At 43.1% G+C, this 17,760-nt stretch overlaps 1 protein-coding gene across 3 annotated transcripts in view; it reads right to left on the minus strand.

The window, feature by feature from the left end:
* The window catches only part of PRLR (prolactin receptor), a 174,074-nt gene extending 156,567 nt beyond the window's left edge, over positions 1-17,507 (minus strand). Inside the window, exons 1-2 of one of the 3 annotated variants that reach the window (XM_045079463.1) lie at positions 17,009-17,507; positions 16,820-16,864 (exon numbers count right to left, since the gene is read on the minus strand). The gene's annotated coding sequence lies outside the window, so the exon portion shown is untranslated. Of the gene's footprint in view, positions 1-16,819; positions 16,984-17,008 lie in introns of those variants that run through there. The other 2 variants (XM_004738036.3, XM_045079462.1) reach the window with 2 other exon arrangements.
* Positions 17,508-17,760: the final 253 nt, after the last annotated feature.

Genomic DNA, 17,760 nt, shown 5'->3' on the forward strand with positions numbered 1-17,760 from the left:
AGAAGCCATATTTTCACCAGCAATGTGATTTCTGCAGCACATTTCCAACATTCCCCATTGTGCTTGCAAAGGTACAACCTATTTCTGAGCTTTTCCATTCGTCTTGGCTTTACTGGAGGAAGAACAGGTGCTTCTTCACTTCCCTCATTTCTCAGAATTGCACATTGCCCAACCAGCTCTGCTGGCATCAAATGTAGGGAAGCTGGAGAAAGTGTATTTAGCTAATCTCTGAACTTCATCTCTCTTGAGGAGTTTTCTTGAATACTTAACCAGATTTGGGTTCCAAAGGCCCGTGAACTCCAAATAATTATGTATCTGGCTATAAGCGCGGGCCTGAAATGCACCATTTGGGGCTGGGTGTGCAAGTCACCAAATCAACAAACTATTGTCATCTCTGAGCCTTTCTTCTATGTGCGATGTGCTGCTCTAACCATCCAAACACATGGGGTCATGGGAGAAGGGCTCAGGCTCATTTTGAGGGCCAAGGATAGAGAAGGTGTATGTCATCCTTTATTGTACTCCATACTCAAAGCAGTCCTGGAATGTAGGCACTATCATCTCTGTTTTCACCAATAAGAAACCTGAAGCTTAAGAGAGGTTTAGCAAACTTTCTATGGATCCTTTCTAGTGGCATGACTTTGAAGAAGACTCAGCAGAAAGAAGGAATATGCTGCTTTAGTACGCAGGTAAATTCTTTTTTTTTTTTTAATTATTTAAATTTATTTTCAGCGTAATAGTATTGTTTTTGCACCACACCCAGTGCTCCATGCAATCCATGCCCTCTCTAATACCCACCACCTGGTTCCCCCAACCTCCCACCCTCCACCCCTTCAAACCCCTCAGATTGTTTTTCAGAGTCCATAGTCTCTCATGGTTTACCTCCCCTTCCAATTTCCCTCATTCTCTTCTCTAACTCCCCTTGTCCTCCATGCTATTTGTTATGCTCCACAGATAAGTGAAACCATATGATAATTGACTCTCTCTGCTTGACTTATTTCACTCAGCATAATCTCTTCCAGTCCCATCCATGTTGCTCAAAAGTTGGGTATTCATCCTTTATGATGGAGGCATAATACTCCATAGTGTATATGGACCACATCATCCTTATCCATTCGTCCATTGAAGGGCATCTTGGTTCTTACCACAGTTTGGTGACGTGGCCATTGCTGCTATAAACATTGGGGTACAGATGGCCCTTCTTTTCACTACATCTGTATCTTTGGGGTAAATACCCAGTAGTGCAATTGCAAGGTCATAGGGAAGCTCTATTTTTAATTTCTTGAGGAATCTCCACACTGTTTTCCAAAGTGGCTGCACCAACTTGCATTCCCACCAACAGTGTAGGAGGGTTCCCCTTTCTCCACATCCCCTCCAACACATGCTGTTTCCCATCTTGCTAATTTTGACCATTCTAACTGGTGTAAGGTGGTATCTCAATGTGGTTTTAATTTGAAATCTCCCTGATGGCTAGTGATGATGAACATTTTTTCATGTGTCTGATAGCTATTTGTATGTCTTCATTGGAGAAGTGTCTGTTCGCATCTTCTGCCCATTTTTTGATATGATTATCTGTTTTGTGTGTGTTGAGTTTGAGGAGTTCTTTATAGATTCTGGATATCAACCCTTTGTCTGTACTGTCATTTGCAAATATCTTCTCCCATTCTGTGGGTTGCCTCTTTGTTTTGTTGGCTATTTCCTTTGCTGTGCAGAAGCTTTTGATTACACCATACACAAAGATAAACTCAAAATTGATAAAAGACCTCAACATGAGACAGGAATCCATCAGAATCCTAGAGGAGAAGATAGGCAGTTATCTCTTCGATATCAGCCACAGCAACTTCTTTCAAGATATGTCTCCAAAGGCAAAGGAAACAAAATGTAAATTCTTTTATAAGGACTGCCAGCTAGAGGTGCCATGTTGGTCTGCTGATTAAATGCAGGAAGGAAGGGAAGTGGTTGAACTGAATGACACAGATGGGATTTTTGAGAGACTTACAGGCTCATTAATCATGCTAAGCTCTGAGTCTGTGCCCTTGGAATTTTGCCTCACTGTCTACACACTTGTTGGTCTCCCCATTAAATCATGGGTTCTTTGATGAAGGTGAAATTAATGACTCCCATGAATGGAGTGCTTTCTTGGTGCCAAGGGTTCTATATACTCTCTTCTTGTGTCTTGATTGTAGAGATGAGAAAGTAAGGCACAGTGCAGTAACTCTCACTCTAATATAAATCCATCTGGATTATTTGTAAAATCACCTTTGAAAGCATATGCCTTCCAATACCCACACATGGGCATCTCATGTAAATTCATCTCCTCCTCTGTACTTGTTGGATGAACCCTTCTCCGAAAACTCATCCTCTATTAGCCACACTTAATGATACACTTGAGTTTAGACAGGAAGTTCTGGGACCAATATAGAATCAGTGTTAGTAGGACTGGGAGGTCTGCAATAGAAAGCAGGCTCTGGTTTCAAGGGATCATAGTATCTCAGTTATGAAATAACTAAAAAAAAAAAAGTCCATATTCATATAGCTAGTGTATCTTCATAAAAGCATGGCATATTTTTGATAATTATCCACTAAAAATGATTGCCCATGGAGGCAATGGCTGGCTGTGAGATAGGAGAGAGAAGTATTTTTAAATGAACATTCTTTTGAACCTTGAATTTTATTTTGTTTTATTTTATTTTAAAAGGATTTTTTATTTATTTGACAGAGATCACAAGTAAGCAGAGAGGCAGGCGGTGGTGGGGGGGAGCAGGCTCCTTGCTGAATAGAGAGCCCGATGAGGGGATCTATCCCAGAACCCTGAGATTATGACCTGAACCAAAGGCAGAGGCTTTAACCCACTGAGCCATTCAGGTGCCCCTATACCTCGAATTTTAAACCATGTACAAAAATAAATAGAGTTTTAAAAGTCACAGGTCTGAACAGTGTTATGATTTCAGTGATGTCCTTTGAAAAGTAAAATCAGAAAAGTTCACTAAGAGAGAAATAAAACTTCTAGTCAAACCCTGAATGACGTGATGGATGGAGTCATACTTGTGACTAAACAGATCCTATCACATTGCTCTGATATTTGAATGACTTGGTTTCTGGACATATCCACATTAGTACATATTCACTCTCACTTTTTGCTGAGTACTTAGTCAAACCTGTCCAATAAAAGAGGATTACCTTTTTGGTTTGAAATTACCGTATTGGTTTGAAGATGAATTTTTTTTAAAAGATTTTATTTATTTATTTGACAAACAGAGATCACAAGTAGGCAGAGAGGCAGGCAGAAGTGGGGGTGGGGGAAGCAGGTTCCCTGATGAGCAGAGTGTCTGATGCGGGGCTCGATCCCAGGACCCTGAGATCATGACCTGAGCCAAAGGCAGAGGCTTTAACCCACTGAGCCACCCAGGCGCCCCTGAAGATGGATTCTTTTAAGTGAAGCTATCTATAGGGTTCTAAGCTATTTGGAAGATATTCAAAGATTCCAAATGGCTTTCAAACTTTTTAAATTAATTGGTGTCTCACTGCAGTCTTTCTAACTTAAATAAGATGAAAATCTAATGCAACTATAACTATAGTTCTCTTTTTCCTTTGTACTTTGGAATTTGAAAGTTATTATAACCATAGGAAATATCTGACATATATTGTATAACATTTTAAAATAATACTTCTATTGAAAAATCAAACAATCGAATGAACAGTTTGATGACTTGATTACATAAATTCAGCACTTCTAATAAATGCATTTCAGTTTCTAGAGAAAATTACACTATGGCAAATGGAGCAAAAAAGTGCCTTCTATTTAACTGAAATATGTAATAAATTAAAACTTCCATCATAGAAGATGAATTTTTACAATTATTGCCTCTACAGTTATTATTGAAGAATTCACTAAAGGGATAATATTTAATACATTTCTTTGTATAAATGTCAATTCTGTTAAATTCATTGCTGATACTACCATTATGAAAGGAGGAAGGTCTCTTACTTTCATGCTGATTATTGGAAAACCAAGTAACTGGAGAGAATTTTCTGGAAGAAGATATGCAATGGAGGGTAGAGAAAATAGTCTGGACTACTGTGTTCCCCAGGCTTATTTCACTTATAATAATGAAACTGTGGAGAGAATCTTCAATATTTTTAGAGTAAAAATGTGGTAACACATAAAGTATCATGTCATCTGCAAAGAGTGAGAGTTTGACTTCTTCTTTGCCAATTTAAATGTCTTTTATTTCTTTTTGTTGTCCTAGCAAGGACAACCGCATGTAGAAAAATGAAAGTGGACCTTTTTCTTACACCATACACAAAGATAAACCCAAAATGGATATAAGATCTAACTGTGAGATAGGAATCCATCAAATCCTAGAAGAGAACATAGCAACCTCTTCAATCTAGGCTGCAGCAACTTCTTGCTAGACACGTCTCCAAAGGCAAGGGAACCAAGAGCAAAAATGAACAATTGGGACTTCATCAAAATGAAAGTATTCTTCACAGCAAAGGAAATGGTCAATAAAACTAAAAGGCAACTGACGTAATGGGAGAAGATATTTGCAAATGATACATCAGATAAAGAACTAGTATCCAAGATCTATGAAGAACTTAACAAACTCAACACCCAAATCCCAAATAATCCAGTCAAGAAATGGGCAGAAGGCACGAACAGACACTTTTCCAAAGAAGACATAGAAATCGCCAACAGACATGTGAAAAAATGCTCCACATCACTTGGCATCAGGGAAATACAAATCAAAATGACAATAAGATACCACCTCATACCAGTCAGAATGGCTAAAATTAATGAGACAGGAAAAAACAAATGTTGACAAGGATGCAGAGAAAGGGGAACCCTCCTACACTGCTGGTGGCAATGCTAGCTAATACAATCACTTTGGAAAATACTACGGAGGTTCCTCAAGATGTTAAGAATAGAGCTATCTCATGAGCTAACAATTCCACTACTAGGTATCTAACCCAAAGATACAAATGTATTGATTTGAAGGGGCACCTGCACTGCAATGTTCATCGCAAAAATGTCTACCAGAGCCAAACTGGAAAGAGCCTAGATGTCCATTGGCGGATGAATGGATAAAGAAGATGTGGTTCATATATACAATGAAATATTACTCAGTCATCAGAAAGGATGAATATCTACCATTTACATTGACATGGATGGAACTGGAGAGTATTATGCTGAACAAAATAAGTCAGTCAGAGAAACACAATTATCATTTGGTTTCACTCCTATGTGGAATATAAGAAACAATGCAGAGGATCATAAGGGAAGGGAGGGGAAAGCTGAATGAGAAGTCATCAGAGAGGGAGAAAAGCCATGAGAGACACTTAACTATAGGAAACAAACTGAGGGTTGCCAGAGAAAAGGTGGTGGGGAATGGGGTAACTGGGTGACGGGGATTAAGGAGGGCATGTGATGTGATGAGCACTGGGTATTATATGCAACTGGTAAATTACTGATAAATTATTGAGCATTTTATCTGATGACACCCTTGCTGGGGTAGGTTTCTAAAGGCCAGCCTCAGATGATCTTGAAGAGCAACCAGAATTTGTTTCACAACTTATTGAGAAACTTTGAGTTCTTTCATCTTTTGAGAAGAGACCAATAGGTGGGCACAACACAGGAACTGAGTGGTGGGCAGAAGAGGAGATAGGGTGAAGAGGGGGCATTTTTCCAGCAGCTCCCTGGGGCGGGGAGATTCTCTTCCCACCTTGGCTGGGTGGCTTAAATGCAGAGTCCTCCTGGAGGGAGAGGGGCTGAATCATCCAGCCTCTGAATTATGGCATTTCCTCTCCAGTTCTGCTTCCAGAAGCCCTGGCCCACCAAAGCATCTCTTCGTGGCACATGGGGATTTTTGCAGGGGAAACAAGTCTGATTTTGAAAGTAGCAATTTCAGTTACAAAAGAAAGAGCGAAAAGGAGACAGAGGGAAAGCAGCACAACTTAGTGACTGAGAACCTGGAGCTCTGCTTCCAGACTCGTGCAAAACCTGGCTTTGTGACTTACCAGCTGTGTGAACTTAGGTGTGACTTCACCCTTTTCTCTCTCTCTCTCTTTCTTTCTTTCTTTCTTTTTTGCCTTAGTTTCTTCATTTATAAAGTGATAGTGATAAGAATACTGAGTCAGAGGGTGGCTGGGAAGAATAAGTGTGAATTTATAATGTGAATTATAAATGTGAATTCTTAAAACAATGCCTTGGATATTGTAAGTGCTCATTCCATGCTTGCTATTATGATATCAGCATTTACTTGGGAAAATGGACCAATGGCAAAAAGCCGTGTGTACATGTCTGATGGCATGAAGAATTCAGTAAATGCAACCAGAGTCTCAAAAAACTCGGAAATAAAGATAAACTTAGGAATGTGAATGTGACTTTTCTAGCCTTTACAGAAAGCGTAGTAATCAACAAAACAGTCTTATGAGACAGGATGACATTTTAAGGGTTAGGAGGTAAAAAGCAGCAAACAAATTTCTCCCTGGACAGGAATTTGATTTTTTTTTTTTCCTGCTTAAATAAGCTAAGGTAAAATCCCTAATGCTTCCAAATAGCATTAGATGTTACTCCATTTTGGCTCGTAACCAGTGACCTGAGTAGGGATGGGGTGGGAGCAATGACCTCAGACAGGACTAGGTCTGCCGTTACTGTTGCTGGCCTTATCCACCTGGACGGCCTGCTGACCCTACCTCCAGAATCACTCCTGAACCCCATGCTTCTTCTTACTCCCCTGCCCCCATCCTAGCTGAGCCATCCTTCCCTGCTGGACCTGCCACATTCCCTCTCTGCTTCCAGTCTACACTGCATTCTCCACCCTGAAGCCCAAGAGAGCTCTAAAATGCAATGTAGAACACGTTACGCTCGATTTTGTCTTATTTTATTTTCCCTCCCTTCTCCTATGATCATCTGCTTTGTTTCTAAATTCCAAATATGAGAGATCTTACAATAATTGTCTTTCTCTGATGGACTTAGTTTGCTTAGCATAATACTCTCGCGACAAACCCTAAGAGACCCTAAGAGACGCTTAACTGAGAGTCACTGGAGGGGAAGTGGGGGGGATGGAGTCACTGGGTGATGGGCACTAAGGGGGGGGGCACATGATGTGATGAGCACTGGGTGTCATATGCAACTATGAATCACTAAATTCTACCTCTGAAACTATACTCTGTGTTAATAATACATGTTATAAGGTATGTTATAACACACTATATGTTAATTAATTGAATCTAAGAAAGAACACATCACTCCTCTCCTTAAAACCTCCCAATGATTTCCTTAAAGAACTTAAAATCCTAACTTCATCCCATGACCTCTACCCTCTGGGCTGTTTCCCCATCTGACGCTGTATTTCTTCCTCCATGAGATCCAGCCATAGTGGTCTCCTCTCTGTTTCCTGAACGTGACAACCCTTTACCAACCTCAGGGCGTCTTGTTGTTCCCTCTACCTGGCCTTCTTTTTCCCTGACCTCTGTATTGCTTTGACACTGATGTGTGAGCTCAGAGGCCAACACATCAGAGAGCACACCTCTTGTGATCCTATTCAAAGCAGCCCTCATCAGACGCCACACCCTTGACCTCCCTTCATTTGTCTGCAAAGCACTAACCAACTTACTGGATTTTAATTATTGGCTTCTCAATGTGGAGTATCTTCTTTCCTCTCAATGACGTATAAATTCCATGTGAGCAGAAACTTTATCACTCTTCTTCCAGGTCATGTAACAGCCTCTGGCTGTAGTGGGCCCTCCATCAAAGTTGAGCGAATGAAAACTGGGGACATCCATGATGCTTGGCTCCCAGGAGGGCTCTGCTGATGCTACTCTCTGCATCCTCCTTCATGATTTCTTATCTTCTAACTCTGCAACCTCAACACTCCAGAAAACTACAATGGTATATCACTCTCTTTCTTTCCTTCCCTCCAAATCTATATAGAAATTTGGTTGCTTCCTTTTTAACCATTTTTCATTTGGGAGAGGGAGGGAGAGTGAGAATGGGCAGGGTGAGGGGCAGAGGGAGAAGCAGACTCCCTGTTGGGCGGGGAGCCCAACGTGGGGCTCGATCCCGAGACTCCAGGATCATGACTGAGCCAAAGGCAGGTGCTTAAATGACTAAGCCACCCAGGCACCCAAAACTTGGTTGCTTTTTGGCATTAACACAACCTTCTGAGAATGGTTAATTAGACCCTGGATAATTATTCTCAAATAATTGTTGTCAAATTGATTCCACACCCATTTTCTGTATCCTAGGTTATGATATATTTGGGTGACTTGTAACTGTTTCTTTCCACACTAAAATTCATGACTCAACTAGCCTACCGTGGGGCTGGGAGTCCCCTGCATCCCATATGATTTCTCAGGGCTGAGATGGTTTACACAACCTAGTTAGTTCTTGGCCATTGCACGTTGTAAAATCTATCCAATGACAATCCCTAGAGAATACTGCTGTAATTATATTTTTAATAAGGGTGTGAACAAGAATGGAGTTAATTGGCTTTGAAATGGCTGAGAGAGGAAAGCAAGTATTGCTAAAGATCAACATAGCAATTGGGAAATTTAATGCATGAGTGGCAGGGATGCTTAACCTCTATCTCTCAATCTCATAGCTATCAAGCTTCTGGCAATCTGATCTCCAAATTGCACTTACAGAAGTTTTCATCATGAGGCTATGCTGGGCATTCGGAGTTTGGAGTTAGTTAATATTATGCTGGAGACCATGTTTCCCAAGGAGTAGAATGACAACCCAAATATAGTTTGGATGGTTCTCTGGGGTCATGTGATCTAAAACAAGTCAAAAGGAGAAATACGAATAAGAAATTAAGATTTGGATTTTAGCTGAGCAGTAAGATCAGCTCATACTGATGCACATTATAGTCACCTGGAGAATTGTAAATAAATACAGATGCCCTGGCTGCATTCCCAAAATCTTGATTCAATGGATCTATGGATGGGGCCTGGGGATCTGTATTCTTAAAGCTCCCGAGATGCCTGTCTCGAGCAATCGGTGCTGAGGACTACTGTTCTAGAGACTTTCTTTTTGCTCTAACAGAAGATATGGAAATTGTTCTTAAATCGGTAATGGATTTGGAGATGGATAAAAATGAAATAACCATTGGTGGAGGGTGCAAAATTAGCTGCCCTTCTTAGTTCTAAAGAGTCTAGTGCCCAGACTCTAGCTTTCTTCTGCTACCTTTCATAAAGACCTCCCAGCCTCACAATAAACCCAGAAGTTCCCAAAACACGTAAATAATTCTTTTAAAAATGCAGCTGTAAAAACAGCTGGGCTTTCTTCTCTTCTTTTCAGACGTGTAACAAAAATCAATATCTTTTCCATGAACGGGAGTTTTGGAGAGGAATTAGAATAGCCCACAAGCTATGGGACCCAGGAGACTTCACTTCACAGAGGTAGGGCTGGAATTTCTATCATAGGCCTGGCCAGACTTTCACTGGAATAGGAACTCCCAGATGATAGGGATGGTCCTCCGGAGACTGCTGTGGCTGTCCCTGCCTCTGCTGATACTCACCATCCCAGTGCTGCAGCTCGGGCCAACCTGTCATCTCTCACCTACTGATCTGTAACACTGACTCATTCACTGAAGAAATAGCATTGCCAGGACAGAGTATTCTAACAGTAGCACAAGGCTGGGCTGCCTCGCTTTGGGAGCCAAATAAGATACGGGGAATGCAGTGGCTGAGAATTCTAATTTCACCTCCATTGCCAGTTAGCCTCAAGGTCCAAGGCAAGTAATTAAACTCTATTGCCCAATTTGTCAAGTTGAGGAGGTGAGGGAAGTTTACAGATTATTGTAAAATAGCTACCGTGGGCACAAATGGGCACAATGATAAAGCCCTTCGCAAAGATTACACCAAGCCTGGTGGATCCAAGCGGCTATGACATACCAGCTGTCACACACTTAGCTAGGACTGACTACAAGACAGTGCAAGAACACACAGAGTAAGGAAATAGGGAGCGAATTACAACTTTTAGCCACTCCCAAGTGGATAGGATCACTATGGATAACAGTTACCAGTGAATTAAAAAGACTACATAGAAATATATATATATATAGGGGCGCCTGGGTGGCTCAATTGGTTAAGCATCCGACTCTTGATCTCAGCTCAGGTCTTAATCTCAGTGCCATGAGTTTAAGCCTCGTGCTGGGCTCCATACTAGGCATGGAGCTTACTTAAAAAAGAAAAGAAAAGAAAAGAAAAAAGAAATATACATGTATATCAATTTCCATAAAGACCACAATTCTTGATTGTCCATTGACTCCCCTTTAAAATATTACCCTTTAAATTTTACTTCCTATGACTATGATTTAAAAACCTTGTGTTTTTTCCTCAATGGTTTTCAACTCTGATTTAGAATATTCATTTTAGAATATTCTGGAGAATTTAAAAAAATTAAAAAAAAATTTTTTTTAAATTTTTTTAAAAATTAAAAACAACAACAACAATAATACCAAGTAGTCCCTACTCCTAAACTGATTAAATGAAAACTGTGGGACTGCGTTGAGGAATCAGTATGTTGTAAAAGTTTCTCCAGCGATGCCACTTGTTTTTTTTTCACAACGACAAACCATCCCTGCACATTCTTATTGTCATGGGCCTACATGGACTACGTGCATGTTTTCTTACTGGAAAAAATACCCTCTCTCCCCAGCTCCATTTGTCTTCAGCTTCAGTTTATGTCCTTTAATGTCCATCTCATACCTTCTGTTTCTCAGGTACACTGCCCTCTGGAATCTCCAAATTCTGTTTCATTCACATAACTCTTGGAGAATATTGTCTGACATTGCTCCTGGTGTTTTTCTGTTTATGCCCATCTTCTCAACAAGATAACCTGCTTCCCCAGAGCAAAGACCTCTGTTTTGCTCTGTTATTTTCCCTATGGAGTCTGGCACAGACTTCTTGGCTTAGAAGATGCTGAAAGATGCGGCTCCTGTTGATATAAATTTACTAAAATTCACTTGTGCTCAACTTCACATTGTCATCCCCCCACCAGATGTAGATTTCAAGTGAAAATGAACAAACACTATTTGCATATCCAAAAGAACATCTCTTCTTCTTCTCCTCCTTCTTCTTCTTTTTAAAAGATTTTATTTATTTGTCAGAAAGAAAGAGCACAAGTGGGGAAGCAGTAGGCAGAGGGAGAAGCAGACTCCCTGTTGAGAAAGGAGCCCAAAGTGGGACTTGATCCCTGGACTCTGGGATCATGAACCTGAGCCGAAGGCAGATGCTTAACCGACTGATCACCCAGGCATCCCAGAACATTCCATATAATGTTTTGCTCAAGCTTTTCCATGGGGAAAAGATTCAGTGGTACCCATGGCCAACATCTGCATAGCTCATTTCTTCATGAGCATTTTATGTGGCATTATCTCATCATCTCTGAACTTACTATAGTATTGTTGGGGGAAGCAGGGTGAGGGCTAACACACAAACCAGTAGACAAAGTAGAACCCAGACCTCCGATATCTCAAGTCAGAGGCTTCCTCTAATAACTTCAGAAATCGGACTGCTCTCCCTTTGGCATACATGAAACTGCAAGAAAAAACCACATCTTTACTTTGGTGATATGATATTCAAGGACCACTTTAGCCAGCAGACAAAAGAAACCAAAATGGCCTTCTGTTATATTCTTGGAGCAGTCCTTCTGGAAACTGGGACTGCATGTTGTTCAGGCTGCTTTAAGCGAGAGGAAGAGAGGAAGCAACATCACCCCAGTGAGATGTCTTATTTGATGGGCTTTACACACAAACATGAAGCCCTAGCTGTCTCCTAATCTGATTTTACGAGTGCCGGAATGACAAAGACATTGTCCTGGGAAGTAACTTTAAGGTAAATCTAAATTTAGATTCAAAATGACCCTTTGGTCTGAGATTTGTCCATTGGGTAAGACTTGAGAAGTCTGAGCCAAAAATGAGAAGAAATGGTGTTAGAAGAAGGGAGGAAACTTTCCTATTATGTATTTGTCAACTCATTGGTCTATACCAGTTGTGTTAAATGCGAACATAATGCAAGTCATATGTGCAATTAAATTTTCCTATTAATTGCATTAAGAAATTAAGAGGAAACAGATGAAATTCATTTTAATAGTATATTTCATCTAAACGAAGCATCCAAAATGTTACCATCCTAACATATGATCAGTGTAAGAATTAATGAAGTGCGGTTTTTTTTTTTTTTTCCCCTAGGTCTTTGAAATTAGGGTATATTTTTACACTTACAGCTCTTCTCAGTCTGGACTCATCACATTTCAACTTTTCAGTCATCATACGTGGCTAGGGCTAGTGTGCCGCACTGAGCAAGTTTAGACACACTCACTATAATTTGGGGCATGAGATACAAATCGCCTGTCAGCATTTAGTCACCTAATACACTTTTGACAATTTCCGTCTATTAGCTCCTTGCAATCTTCTGGAAGAGATTATTTCAAAGGCCACATGCTGTGTTAGCAAAAGGTTTTAGGCTTTGGAGCAAAACAGACTACCGGGTTCTAAGACCAGCTTTGTGACCTTGTGCTAGCTGCTTACCTGCTATGAATCTTGGTTTCCTCTACTATTAAGTCAAGACAAAAATAGCTAACTCGCCAGATGGTTGGGGAGGTTAAATAAGATAGGAGGTAAGTACACAGCACAGGCATGAAGAGTATGATAGGCAGTCAATGAGGAATTTCTCCTACTTAAAACTCAAATTGATTTGCAAGGCTCCATCTCACTATCTTTGAGGCTCTAATGTTTCATTTATTCCACTTCCAGCTCTTTCTCTGGAGGTTTTTCTGAGAAGACAGCCCTTTCCGCAGACCTTCATCAGGCTGGCTCCCTCTTCTTATGCAGGTTTAAGTTCAAGAGTGACCTCTCTGTGGACACCGTCTCTACTGCCCTCTTCAAGGTGACCTCTCTGTGGACACCGTCTCTACTGCCCTCTTCAAGTTGCCTCCAAGCCCTGCTCTCTTGAGCCCCTGGCCTCTCTTTACTTTCTTCATGGCATTTTTTCAGTATCTGAAATTATCTTATTTCTGCGTTTGCTCACTGCCTCTGATCTGTCACTCTCTCTACCACAGAAGCTCCACAGGAGCTGGGACGTTGTCTGCCTTATTCAGAGCTCAGCAAGTGTTTGTTAAATGAATAAATGAGTGAATAAATAGTTCACACGGGGACGTAACTGTAAATGGTGTCCTGATTCTCAAAGTAGTCAAGAGCGAACATTACAGAGCTCTTTTCAACCTAAAAGAGAGGCTCAGGGAGTTGGTGGCTGGAAGCCAGCCTAGCCTGCCCCGGCCTGGTGTTGCCTAACTCGACTTCCAGCTCAGTCTGGAAAGGGTTGGGAACATCCTTCTTCAAAGGCCATTTCATTGTCGCTGCCTGTTAATATGTATCACATGCAAAGTGTATGTTCACTCTGCTTAAATCATCTAGAAGATTTGGTTATTCCTGCTCTAAATGCTCTGAAGAAGAACTGGGTTGGGACGCAATTGGCATGAAGCAACCTTCTGATGCCAGGGAGCGTGGAGGCACGAGGCAGTGCAAAAAGAGTGAGCTGAGCGTTCAAGTCCAACAGACCTGGGTTTGGATCCTGGTTCTTCTGTCTTTTAGCAGCTATGCAGATTGGACAAGTTATGCACACTTTTTTAAGTCTCAATGTATCTGTAAAGCTCTACATGATAATCCATACCCTGCAGCGTTGCTATGAGAATTAATTGAGGTCATATAGCAAAGTGCTTAGTCCATCTTGAAGGCTCGGTGGAAAGTTGGTATCAGTATTGTCATCTTTGCCTTGCCAGACTATCCCTGTCCATCTTTGGAATGGCCACCTTGAGGGTATTCAATTTCCTTTTAGGATTCTGATACTTCTTTCCTACATCTCAATGTCATCCAGCTTCTTGGAACCAAAGGGCCAGTACCAAAGAGAGAGACAGAGACGCAGAGATAGATGGAGAGATGGGATAAACTGAATTGGCTATATCTATGCCACCCTTCGAACAATGACAGTGGAGACAATTTTCTGTACAGAGACAGTCTTGAGGGTTTCTGGAGATGGGTGCAACCATGAGACCTCTGCAGTGTCCATGCAGCAGTGTCTGTTGCTAGAAGTAGAGAGCTACCTATGTCATGTTCAAGATTATAGGCCAAAAGAGAATTGGGAGTAAGGGTCAAGAACATATGTCAGTCTGGACACACTTTATTTGCTGGCCACACAGAGTGCTCTGCTTGACAAAGGTGAAGCAGTAAAGCCAGCTGTGTATTCTGAATCCACCCCTCATCTTTGAGAATAATTAGAGCAGAATTGACTTCACTCCTTCTTTTGTTGACATAAGCCCCATAGAAGAGTAAGTTGCTCCAGAAAAGTATAAAACTATTTAACACTTACTGATAACTTCATGTTAATATTAATAATTCCAGCTTCCTACTGACTATAAACCGGGCATTTCCATTTCTCATTTTCCATTTTCCTAATAACTGTGCAAGAAAGACAGTATTGTTCCCCATTTACAAACAGGGAAAACGAGGCTTAGAGTAGTTCAGTGACCTGTCCAAGTGTGGGAGCCAAGATTTGAAGCCCGGTCTATCAGATTCCAAAGCTCCATGTGTCCTCTGCTGTACCCTGCTGGCACTGGCAATGGAAGACTTGGGTCCCACAAGACAGGAGTCCTTAGTACTTAATTTTATTTTTTTTAATTATTTTTTTTCTTTTTGAGAGGTAAGGGGCAGAGGGAGAGGGCAAGAATCTTGAGCAGGCTCCATGCCCAGCATTGACAAAATTAAGAGTTGGACCCTTCACCAACTGAGCACCCAGATACCCCAATACAAGTCCTTAGTACTTTAAAAGAAAAGTGCCTAGGTCCAAAAGAACACTATTACTATCCCTACTACACACAGGGGAGTGAACAGCGCTCTGTTCCAAAACAAAGCTTTTGGCTTTACTGTTTGACATCCAGCTAGGTGACACGAAGATCCATCTTTGAGACAGTCACTTTCTACAGGTGGCCCTAGAGTGTTGTGTACAGGACTGAAAACTCCAGGGTTGAGGACCTCCCCTTTGGAAAGTCATGAAAAGAGTTTGTGAGGAAGGTTCCCCAGAGGCAGAGATTGGTGAAACCTTTGGGAAACCCTATCCCAGGAGCTTACTCACGGCAGGAGTGCTTTCTCCTTCAGCAGCATGGCTGACTTCAGACCCCACCGGAGGGCTGGCTATAGATTATTACTTACATTGCCAGCCCAGCGGCCAGCAGAGGTTTAGCTGGATGGTCTCAATACAAAAGGTTCTCAGAAGGAAGGAAATGAATGTTTATCTGGGGTTCAGGTCTTCAGGGAGCAACTACAAACCCTGAGGGATTGCTTGCAAAACTTTATGTACATTACATAAGAATATTTTTGCCCCTTGGGAGAGGACTCACAGCTAATTCTCAAAAGGACCCATGAGTTCCAATATTTAAAAACCACTAAAATTAAAAATTTCATCTGCTTCTTCCTTATACCATCCAGCATATTTACCCCATATATTATTTATAATATAGAATACATACACTATATAATGTATAGTATATAGTATATATAATTATATATAAAATACACTATGTATATACACATATTATGTTTAATGATACATACATACACACACACACACACACACACACACACGTGTATATATGTATATCTATATATGGGATGATTAATTTGCTTAAATATTGCAAGAAAGACGGAGGCCCAGAGAGGATGACTGCCTTGACCGAGTTTGCACAGCCAGAGGAACGGCTAGGAATAGCAGCACTCCACTAACCAAGAAGCAGGAGACTGGGGGAGAATCTTTACCAGCCAACGCGATGAATGAAAACAAACGAATCTCTCCAGATTAATAATACTATTTTGCCACCGTTTTCAAGTCCGATCACAGAAAACCCTAAATTGCTTATTAGGGCAACGTGCGCTGCTTCGCCAGGACACAGGTAGAGGTCACTACAAGGATATTCTCCTGCTGGAAGGGCTGGCACTCCCGCCCCGCTGTCCCCTGCACGGCGCCGGGCTCCGCGGTCCCGCGAGTGTGCCGCTCCCCGCCGGCGGGCTCGGCTCGCCGCTGCCTCCCGGGCTGGAAGGCCTCCCTCCCGCCCCCGCTCGGGGCTACGGTTCCGGCGGGAGCCTCGGACCTGCCGCGGCGCTCGCTGCCTTCGCGCGGGAGCCCCGCCTTTCGGGCCAGCACCGGCGACCCTGAACTTTCCCCACCGGCTGCCCGGGAGTCCGCGGCGCCGCCGCCGGGAGACCCCGCGAGCCCGCGGGCATCGCCTCACCTGCCCGAGCCCCTTCCCGCTATATTTTCTTTTCAGTTTCACGTAAATAATTTACATTGCGAGAATGCCACGGTCACGCCGAAACTCACTCTCCAGGGCTCATCCGACGACGCCTTTACAAAAGACCAAGGTGCGCTGCTGTCAGGGGGAGGGGGCACTTTTAATTTCTCTCCGAGGGGGCAGCAGTGCTGCCTGCGGTCAGAGCCCCGACTTTCGCACCTGCGGCCGCCGCCCGGCAGCGCCTCTGCCCCCTCAGGCTGGGTTCTGGTGCTTTCCGGGAGCCGCAGCCCGGCCTCGAACCCGCAGCCCCCAGCGCCGCGCACCTGGCCGGCCTCGAAAGCGCAGCCCCCCGCGCCCGGCGGGCATCGAACCCGCAGCCCGCAGCGCCGCGCACCTGGCCGGCCTTGAAAGCGCAGCCCTCCCGCGCCTAGCCGACCTCGAGCCCGCAGCCCCCGGCGCCGCACGCCTGGCGGGCTTCGAACCCGCAGCCCCCGCGTCCGCCACAGGCCCAGCCAGGCGGTGGCTACTCACTTTTGCCTGGGAGCCAAGTCTGCCATATCCGTCCGTCAGCACTTCCTGCAAAAGGACGTGGAGATCATTGTGTGTAAAGCTGTTTGGCGGACAGCGGGTAAAATCCAGAGAGAGGGAGAGGATCCACTAAGACGGAAAGCGGCGGGGGCGGGGGCGGGGTGGGGGCGGGGTGGGGGAAGCCCTGCAGACCCGCGCTCTCGGTCGTTCGCTGCCCGGGCACCGCGGTCCTCGCCGGGTGGCTCTCTGTGAAGCTCAACTCGGTGCACTTGTTCACTCTTTCTTCATTAGAGGAGGAGTCAGTGTTGCAACACTTATGTTCCTTGCTGGAGGCAAAACAGTGATTTTCTTCAGCATGCAAAATGTCCAGAACCTGCCAGGTTTGCAAGGTGAGGGAGGTGCTTGGGGGAGCCGGAACACCCCAGACACCTGGAGAAGAAATAACTGATCATCCCAGATTGGTTTCGCATGATCGGGGCCATACAGCTTCCACGGAGACTGCTCCAGAAAACACAGAGGCAAAACAATCATAAAAATGGCTTAATACATCGAATCGCCTCGAAGATGGTATTCCTGCCAGCAGTCAAGATAGGGAGCGTCTCCATGTCAAATTTCTTTCCTTATCTGAATAACAGCAGCTTGACAATATTGGACGGGGCTCCAGGGAGTTGAATCTCCCCTTCTCTAACAAGAAGGAGGGGTCAGAGTGAAAGGGGTAAAAGAAAATAGTCAGTAACCTGAATAGGGTTTCGCTTTCTTTTTTGATACCCCAGAGCCCAAATTTCCAGGGTGCGGTGTTTCCACCGCACGAATAGAACAGAAACAGTGGTAGGGGCACCCTTTTCTTATTTTCTGCAAATGCAGATTTTTTTTTTCTAATAGTTTTTTTTTTTTTTTAATTTGGTCATAACAAAACCATGCACAATTGCAAATTTTTCTCTCGC

This window comes from Mustela putorius, unplaced genomic scaffold (genome assembly GCF_011764305.1).
Source record: "Mustela putorius furo isolate JIRA1106 unplaced genomic scaffold, ASM1176430v1.1 tig00000407_pilon_pilon_pilon, whole genome shotgun sequence".
NCBI lineage: Eukaryota > Metazoa > Chordata > Mammalia > Carnivora > Mustelidae > Mustela > Mustela putorius.